The sequence below is a fragment of the Ischnura elegans genome (assembly GCF_921293095.1).
Source record: "Ischnura elegans chromosome 13 unlocalized genomic scaffold, ioIscEleg1.1 SUPER_13_unloc_2, whole genome shotgun sequence".
Classification (NCBI taxonomy): domain Eukaryota; kingdom Metazoa; phylum Arthropoda; class Insecta; order Odonata; family Coenagrionidae; genus Ischnura; species Ischnura elegans.
In genome coordinates this window covers 361,647-372,479 of record NW_025791658.1, presented here as the reverse complement: position 1 = coordinate 372,479, position 10,833 = coordinate 361,647, and positions in this window count along the sequence as shown.

The window sequence follows — 10,833 nt, the reverse complement described above, 5'->3', positions numbered from 1 at the left end:
TAGATTGGAGGGGATCGGGTTGGCATGATAGCTAGAGTATTGGCTTTCCACCTTAGTGGGCTCGGGTTCAAATCCCAGCAGTGGCAGAGAATTTAAAAAGACCGCCCGATCCCTGCTCGAGTGTTGTGTGGAGGACATTTCAAGTTTAACACTCCACCCGTCAGATGGGACGTTAAGCCGTGGTCCCCTTGGCGCCTTTCTTTAAGAGCAGGCTAATGCCGACGCTGGGTTTCTCTCCGCCCTTCCCTCCACATTCTATCTATTGAACGAGGTGGTGGATAGTGTTCAAGGATTATTATACGGATTTCCGATATTTCTTGGGTATCAGGTATTGAATTATGATTTTAATCACATTATTTGGAATTAAATTAATGCTGAAATTGATTGCAGAATTCTAAAAGTGACTGTTATCGAGAAATTAGTTTTTAGTTTATATGCCTCCCGATCACTATGCTAATGCTCGCATGTTTTTTCTGCTTTTGTTTCCGTTATATGTTGCATTTATCTCCCGTATCAAAAATGTGGGATGCGGTCTATCATGTTGTCCATGAAGTTATTGTACGCTTATGAGAGATTTAAGTGTTGAAAAGCATCCATATTTTGTAGATCGGGTTGGTGTGGTGACTAGAGTGTTGGCTTCCCACCCTAGTGGGCTCGGGTTCAAATCCCAGCAGTGGCACAGAATTTTCAGAGACTGCCCAATCCCTGCTTGAATGTTGTGTGGAGGACATTTCAAGCGCAACACTCCGTCCGTGGGATGGGACGTTAAGCCGTGGTCCCCTTGGCACCTTTCGTTAAGAGCAGGCTAACGCCGACGCCGGGTTTATCTCCACCCTTCCCTCCACATTCTCCTTCCCCCATGGCACAAATGACTGGGGATGTGCGAGTAGAACTTTTTGACCTCAAGTTGAGTTCAAAACTACTCGTGAGTATCGAATCGAGTATGTTAATTTCTGGACCAGGCAATACAACAATGCATGCTCCGAAATGTTCTCTCTTTTCCAATCCTCTTGTAAATTTTCAACTCTGAATGCTTATTCTGATGCAATAAGGAAAAGATGATGAGGAATTTTGATGTAATTGTCAGAATTAGAAGTCTTAAACAGTTCCATGAGCACTATTGAAATGAATTAAGATCGAGAAATATGTCGGAAATTCAATTAATATCTGTGTCCAAACAGCTAGGAAGATCCTGAGTAAATGCATTTGAACAGTCGTAAAAAAGATGATATGCATATATGAATCATGTATTATTTGATCCTTCCAAGTTCTCATGAAAAACCAACTGTTCTCAAGGTTCCCTCATGGCGCTAATGACCTCAGCTGTCCGTCACCTCTTCCAAATACCATACCATGCCATGATTGAATTTTATGAAATCGGTATTGGAGACATTGGCCGTTTTCCAATCCACGTAGTATGCACTCATTCCCTCGTCCCCTTTCTCCCTTGCACCCTGCTCCCTTACAAATGCTCTACTGGCGCCATAAAGTGTGAACGGAAAAAATGTGAACTATTGGCAGTAACGAAATGTGAAGCGCAGGGTCGGGTTAGGACATCTTGTGGTTGCTTTATGAATTAATTTCACCCTGCTACTCGGTTTGTTTACATTTGCAATTTAGACTGCTTAGTATTTTGACTTTTCTGGCACCGATTGGACGCTCTCCCTTCACACAATAAACAAAAAATTACTTACAACTCCAGTTCAAGATTTCTGAGTTTTCCATTGCCGCCATTTTGACGTCCACTTCCTACGAGGGAAAGGTAGTGAGGGAGCATCCGCGCTCCCTTGCTCACTTCACCCTTCGTTCCCTTGCGCCCTCGCCGATTGGATCCACCCTTGATGTCGTCACATCCGTAAGTTGACGATCGAAAAGTGCACGGGGGGTGAATAATTGCGAATTGGAAAACGGCCATTATGCAGAGGCTTTTTTAAGAGTTTTCGAATTATATTTTCGATTCACAGAGTTTTGAGTGTTTGAAATCATTACACTTGGGAGGTAGACCTGGAAGTAATTCCGTCGCATGTTAATTGTGGATGTATTTAGAGGGTATCTAAACAATTTCGTTTATTCATATTGGCACCATCTCCATAAAAGGTTTTTGATCATTTTGCAGTTTGACGTTATGAAATGTTTTTGGTATTTTACAACTTCACCGAAACATCCCACCGATTGAATTGAAATTGACGAAATTCATTTAATTTATAGCAAATATCCCCCTATGAAAATTTTGTATAAAATCCTGTATAAAATGTATACAGAATTTTGTATAAAATTTATACAGGGTTTTATACAAAATTGAAACGTATAAATTGTATACAGTTTTATAAAGTGTATACATTTTATACAGATGTATACATTTTATACGGATGTATACATTTTATATAAAAATTAATGCATTTTATACAATTATATACATTTTGTATAAAATTAATACATTGTATACAATTGTATAGATTTCGAAATGTTCCTCAACGAGGTAAATAACGTTAAAAAAAACCCCAGGTTGGGCAGAATCACAGTACACAAAAAAAGATAATAAAAACACAGTAAGTTTTAAATTTTCGGTGGCGTATGACCACCTTCCTCAGAGTTAGGTAGGAGACACATATACACTTTGAAATGTTCCTCGGCAAGGTAAATAACTTAAAAACCCTAGGATGGGCAGTAGAACACACAAGATAAAGATTAAAAAACTCACAAAACTGGCTGAATTTTCGGTGGCATTACCACCTTCCTCGGAGTTAGGTACAAGAATCTTCAAGAAGAAGAACTTCTGTGTATATATATATGTATATACAAATTTGTTTTCACTCACAAACACCCCACGACCTGAATTTACCATTTTAACTGAATTTAACTGAAAAAAACCTGAATTTACCATTATAATACCTGAATAAATTAATCCCTCCACTACCGATATTTCCAACAAATGCTTATAACAACTAACGTATCAAAGCGATTTAACTCAAGGAAAATATCACTTGACACTCTGTATTTTAATCTTTTCTTAATACAGTGGAACCTCGATCTGTCGTTTTTCAGGGGGATGGATGAAAAGAACGATGAATGCGGGAAAACGATGAATGCGGGAATGGTTGTCCGGGTTGCCTATGTCCCAGGATCCGTTGGATTTTTGCGAATTATGACATTCATTAATGGATTCAAACGAGATTTCAGCTGATTACAGGAATATTATTACTTTATCGAAACACTTAGGTCATATTGTTGATTCGACTTATCTCTCTTTCTAATATCCTAAGGGAACAAGACGCCTTGCTAAAAAATTTTTGAACTCCACTCGGAATTATCACTGCTATTTCACTGTAAACATTCTTATCCATCAAATTCCATTTCAAGTAGACGTATTTACGCGAGAAATGTGCGTCTTATGCCTCAAACAACTGATTTCGCCGTCGCAGTGATTGGTTATGAGATGGATCAAGAAGGCCAAAAATAGTTTATTATTGGAAATGTTCCTTTCTAGCAATGAAATTTTTAATATGATTGAGGCAATGTGGCGTTAATCGTCAGCGGCACGCCCACCTGATCCTCGGCTTCATCCCACTTCTTGTTTTCACCAGGGATCTCGCTCTACCCCCATCCCTGCCGTGATGTGCTACCGGACAAACCGAGGCGTTCTACAATATTCACGCATTCTAGCCCGGATTCTTCTCTTCATCATCAATTATTTTGAGTCCATCTTTTAAAGTTCTCACTTGTATCTTCGGAAGGGCCATGGTCCGAAGACGAATAAGAATAAAACTAATAAAAATGAAACCGGACTCCATTGAACCCACACGGAAAACACTCGCTGGTTTTAAGTCAACCCACCCCGGAAAGTACGGAACCACTCGTACGAGGTGAAGTTCGGCACTAATGCTATCACGTACGGCGTAGGCAGAGCTTACTGCAGAGGGTGAAGCATGACCATATGACTGCGCAATTAAATTTTTTATCCTATAGAGAAAGCAACTTACCCACTCATTTCTAACAATAAGTAGCGTAGCTCTAGATGAGCAGATGAATTCAGATTGCTAGTCGAGAGAAACAAAATATCCTGAGAAGACATCGCTTCGTTAGCAACTCAGACAAGTGAAACTTGTAGCATAACTCGTAAATTGTAACCAGACTTGTAATTGTTTTCGAAAAAAATCGCATCAACTTCCGTGAAGCTCACTATCAGCTGCGAGGATATCGGTATTCGCCAGAAATCACCATCGTATTATTCCAACTATTTCCTTGCTTAAAATGCTTAAATAACGTTAGAAATACGTCGTGTTTGGTATCAATCTTTACTGAATTACGTGCACATCACTAATATCTCAATATAATAAAAGTATAATACCAATTGCCGAAATTCATTTTTAGATACCTTTTGGGCTAATAGGTGATTCATGCAGCAGTTGACCTCCACCTTTGAAGCGAGTCGGCTAAAAAAAAGTTAGCGGTCGAGAGAGGGGGAGGCGTGAAAAAGGTTTCTTTTGTTCTCGAGTAACTTGATATTTTCTTTCGAAGCTAAGGTCGTCGTAAGACGATCCCTGCTCGAGCTGGGACCTTTTTTTTATTTCAGAGAAGAAGAAAGCTTCAACCAGGGGGGGGGATACCGGATCTTGGGAAATGCGCTTATGTAACTATCCCACGGCACTCTGCTTCTCCCTATTGCATTTCAATCTCCTGGGGAAGATTCAAACTATGTCTGTTGTGATTAGCCATAAATAACACGTTGTAAAGACTTCGTCTCATTTTTATCAAACGATGAATGCGGGAAAATTATTCGACGGGACCGCGATCTTCAAACGATAAATGCGGGAAAACGATACTTCGGGGAACGATAGATGCGGGAAAAAATTACATTGTCTTTATGGAACTTAATTTGGGACCAGGAGCGGCGAACGATGAATGCGGGAAAACGATGAATGCGGGAACGATAAATCGGGGTTCCACTGTATACATTCACTTCAAGATGGCTTTCTCTCTAACAATCACTTGTTTATATCTTATCACCATAGCCACCACCACCATCAAATCAGCAAAAAGAAATCAAAATAAAAACAAACATGCTTACAAACAAATAAAACACAACAAATTAACTCAAAAACAGAAAACAAACCAAGCGCATACAAAAGTGATTTCAGTCATAAATACACATACATCACAACTCTGATACCATTCATTATGAATTGTAAATAATATTTGCTCCAGAATCAACCGGAACATGTATTATACATTACAAGATGGTGTATCATTGAAAAAAAAGTCATGGTGTTGAGAAACTGGAATGGCTAAAATACAAAGTATAATTTATTAATTATAAAATGTGGTACCTGAAGTACCACACAGTCATTCAGGTAAGTTTTCTAGGCACACTCACTGAAGAAAAGGGAAACTAAGAGAATTTCTTTACGTCAGTCCTTTGCGGCCGGCATTTCATCTTGAATTGGTGATCATGCCTACCAATATAGCTGGGGTATTCAATCTTCTTCCGTAGTTCCCCCCATGCCTTTTCCCCTTTCAGTGTGCGGAAGAGTGCGCAAAGCCTATTTATTTTTCTTCTATGCATATGACCATCACCTTCAAAAAAATTTTTTGATCATGCCCAGCTAGAAGTTTTGCGAGTTTTGTGTATTTTACAATTTTATTGAAACATCCTAATGCATAGTTAATGGAATTGCCCAGATGCGTCTTGTTTAGATCTTAGCCATCGACATGTGCCTTAGAGATATGAGAAGAGTTGCAGCAAAAGTCGACTGGATTCTGGATCGAGAAAGGTGGGCAGATGCAGTCGGCTGAATCTTCTGAGGTGTGAGTGGTCGAATTGGTAAGTTCAGGTAATGTATGAAGGTGAGTGGGGCTCCTCCGATCATCATATAGGCTCTGGGTGTGGTAGCAGTATGCATTATACCCATCGGCAGCTCCCCCTGCAGGTAAGGGGGTGAAGAATATTCCTGCGCCATCTCTGGCGGTCGTAAGAGGCGACCAATGAGTTTATAAAACATATGTATACAGAAAAAAATCTGATGACACACATTTATCAAAAATGAAATTGAATGAACGACAAGATATACAAATACGTCCCTCTGCAGGTAGATAGATGTAGATAGCACCGGTTGGTTTCCAAGTGTAAGTTCTCGGATCAAATGATGATGTTGATAATCTTCGTCAGATGTGAGTCAGTCTGTTTTGAAATTTTTCCTTGCCCGAGAGCAAGTTTTCACCGAGACACTCAAGGGAATCAGTGAAGCCTTTCTCCTTCTTCCTGTGAACTCTCGCTACAGCCTGTCTTTTACTCGCTGAGACAATGATTCTCTACGAGTGATTGATATCAGGTATGATAAGATGACTTCTTCGCAGATATGGTCAAATTTCCTGACAAGTCTGGTGGCAAGGAACTTGAAGATTTCGATCGCAGTTTCTGCATTGCCGCAGGGTAGGGCTTCAGTCCAGGGGAACACATGAATTTTTCAATTTCCTCCAACGAGAGCCATTTGAAATTTGAACAGGGGAGAGGTCCGGACAAGGCCTAACTGTACAGATTGTAAGTGTCCAAATATGTCAGGTACAACGTATCTTGAGTGTGAATCATTAGTCTGAATGTACTTGTTGTTGGCTTTTACAATATCTCTTACAACACTATGAGAATAAATGGAGATGATAATAGCCAAAACTACCCCTGCAGGTGAGGGGGTGAAAAGAATATACCTGCGCCATCTCTGGCGATCGTAAAAGGCGATCAATGAGTTTATAAAACATTACACAGGGCTTATTTTTACAAGAATTATTTAGAAAAAGACGGTATTTTGAATATAGAAGTGAACGATGCCGTTGCTTGGGTACCTTCGAGGTGTGCGACACAAAGAAAAGAAGTGAAACAAAAAACAAATTTATGAAATGTTAATTAATTTTCAATAATATTCTGAGTAAATGAATTGAAAATCTATCCTCTGCATAAATATAATCAAGGGCATTGATACTCGCAGCTCAGACGGACGGGAATACTGTCACCCACCGAGGCAATACTTTCACCCTCATTTACAGCTGAAATAGAATCACACTCAGAATTAAAAGAGTCACTTTCATACTCAAGCATAACAGGGGTTTGAACTTCAAAGGGATTTATACATTCATTCTCATCCACACTGGAAGTTGTTTCATCCACATAACCACTCAAAAAAGGATTCGTTTGCGCATGATATATAATAGTACCATCCAAAATCACACAACCGTCGGCAATAGCTCCTGTCAAGTTTACCCACTCATAATTTCCCACCAAACTGTTGTTAACCATACGCCAATATCTGTCACCGTCCACATTGACAGACACCGTTTTGTTCTTCCGACACAGATTGAACATCTCCAACGCCCTCATCTGCTCACAAACGATTGGAAGCAATGATGGAAACACTGACACAGCGGCGCTGACATTCACATTCACTCCCACATATTCACAACCATTAAATTCTTCGCAAACGAAATACTTTTCTGATGAAGTGGCCCTACTAATGACTGGTTTCACTGCTGTTACTTTTGAAAAATTTGATACTAACCAGTCAATCATATTTAAAGTTTTAATATCGAAAACATCCATGAACTTAATAACAAATTTACCTTTCTTTTTCAAAATATTTGACATTAATTTAATTTCAACTTCAATCAATGGGTTCGTTTGACACCCCTCATTATCAAAATCATCAATTCCAAACATACCATAGTCAACAACTTCCTTAAACTTAATTCTAAACTCATCCTAACACTCATCTTTCAACAAATCCATGTCACACCACACATTCTCACAATCATTCCTGCACACAAACTTGTCACCACCAATGTCCAAGCCACCAAATTTCGTCACAATGATCACCTTTGTGACTCGCGGGCACATCATCATTGCCCGTGTCATCCCGCCAGGAGCCGCACGAAGATCTACACATACTCCTTCTGGTTTACCAAATTCTGAAAATATTTCCTACAACTTCACCTGCGATCTATTAAAATAATGACTTGGAATCTTGGAGTCACTAATCAAATTCATTCTCTTTCGCACATTAATTTCTCATTCACACTCAGGTTACCGTGCATGGTGTTCTTCACCTCGCTCACGTTCGTCAACCAAGGTAACACGTTAATTGGTGCACTCCCACTTACGAGTGCCTTGCACATATCACTACCACCCGGTAACATTGGCGGTGGAACTTTCAAATCAACCAACGCATTGGTCGCGTTCAGCAGATACTCACCGTGATCAAGAGATCCCTCACCGGTGAGCGACCGGTCGCTGCGATCTGCTGAACGGTTGCTGAGCAGTGATCAGTCACGTGACCAAATAGCATAAACATTTAAAATGGGCGATAATGCGATTCCTGTAGAATCGCTGGCGATTTTAATTGCAGGAGACGATGATACTGTGGACAATTTGTTCGGTTTAATTCAACGCGAGACGAAATTCTATAGAAGAAATCCCTAAGCCGTACGCCTCAGAAGAAATAGGCTATTATAGGATATCTAAAAACTATTACGAAAGGATAGTCCCTCATTTTCAGGACGATAGCTTACTCGGTCGATGACAAACCTGAAGCCAGTTTTACTTGTTTTTCTTCATTATCCTGAATTTCATACGTCATTCCTCCGTACGCATATGTTTTTGCAACTATAGCACCAGAAGACGTGCTAGTACTGGGCGCAGCCATATTGATTCTCAACATGTTCCAACCAGTGATCGGTGATTTTCTCCAGTGGAAAATATGGCGTCTGATCAGTAACACCGGTGACCTCCCAGAGGACGTTCAGCAGAAATCGTCTCACCGGTTCCGCAACTGTTGAGACTGCTGAACGCGACCATTGAAATGGTTTCTTTTCCACTCCAAATGCACTCGCCGCGCGTCAGAAAATCCACTACGAAACAATACGCACCCAGTACCTAGATGCGCATGTTCAGAAACGTGCACTCAAACGTCAACCTTGAACTCCCTAGCAAACAAAAAAATGACCTGCTCATCACCCCATTCATTCCAATCTTTCAACAATTTACTCAAATAATCACTCACATACTTCGAACGCAGTAAATGTTCGCGGGGATTCGACTTCACACCTGCAGCTACACTCAGAGCCGCATAGCAACATTGTCCGTCCCCAGGCACTGAAATACGTAAAAAAAAATTGCACTGCATTCAACAGATTCACTCACACAAGCATCAACAGGTGTTTTTAAAGTCATGTCTGCAGAAACGTCAGGCTCAGGCAATTCCTCATGGTGTTGATTCGCATCACTTCTATCACCTTCGCGCACTTCACTCACCTCATTTTCAATATAGATAGTGTGAGAAAATCTTGACTCCAATAGTCGTCGGAGGTCGCGAAAGAATATGGAATTTAATGGGCGAGGGTTGACAAATGCTAGCGTACAGGAGAGAGGGCCTTAGCAACCTGTCGGCTCACGACGATATGATTGAAAAAAGTCCCTTTGAAGAGAAGGGAAAATGAAAGCTGCTGACCGTAATGCATGCTAATTGTAATGAATTATTTGTGATATTGTAATGAAATATCAAAAATGAAATTGAATGAACGACAAGTTGCACAAACACGTCCCCCTGCAGGAAAGGGGGTTAAGAGAATATTCCTGCGCCATCTCTGGCGGTCGTAAAAGGCGATCGATGAGTTTTTCAAACATGTGCGTATAGAAAACCAGATGGTGACACATTTTTGTCAAAAATGCAAATGAATGAAATACTAGTTATGCAATTATAACGCAAAAAATAAGAAAATTAACAATTTTGTGGCTGAATATAAACTATTCAGCTACTATAAACTATTTGTGTACACTCTTGGGATAATCTAAATCAATCTACATTTATTTTCCTCCATTTATATTTAAATTCTTTTATTTTATTGAAGAAATCTGCAATAAAAGAAAGAGAAAAAAGTATATGTTATAAAAACATATAAAAAAATGCAGTATCAAATGAAGGTATATGACAGGTACCTAAAATCTTCGACGGTAAGCCTCTCTCCATCCCAGGTGATGGTTATAGCATCTCCCTCCCCAAGAATTAACGTCTCAATGTGTTGTTTGTCCTTCTTCCCCTTCCAAATCACTGTCACCAAGAACAAACTCATCTTCAGATGCGTCGGGTGAAAAAAAGTCGGACATAACATCATCTTCCTCCAAAATGTCTCATTCATTTTCACGTTCAGACTTATCTTCAAAATTCTCTGGCTCAGAGGAGAGCTAACTCACTTAAAATGTCCTCTTCAGTTCGTAGCCTATCCATGACTAATAAAGTGTAAAAATACTTCGGTAAAATTCCAAAAAATCTACGAAAACGAAATATACACACTTGAATAAAAACTCACACTAACCGTACACTGGGGTACTCAGTGCCCCAAAAACGTTCCAGAAAAGGAATGCGATGTGCCACGGTCACAGCAAACAAAGTAACTGACAGGTCGTAATGGTCAAGTAAAAGTCACGGGATCCGGCTGCAGCCAGTGTTGCCAAATAAAATTTACGGCAAAGTTAAAATTCTCAGGGGCACTGAGTGCCCCGGTGTACGGTTCCAGGGTTAATTTCTCATTCACACTCAGGTTACCGTGAATGGTGTTCTTCAACTCGCTCACGTTCGTCAACCAAGGTAACACGTTAATTGGTACACTCCTACTTACAAGTGCCTTGCACATATCACTACCACCCGGTAACATTGGTGGTGGAACATTCAAATCAACCAACGCATGGAAATGGTTTCTTTTCCACTCCAAATGCACTCGCCGCGTGTCAGAAAATCCACTACGAGACAATACGCACCCAGTACCTAGATGCGCATGTTCAGAAACGTGCAC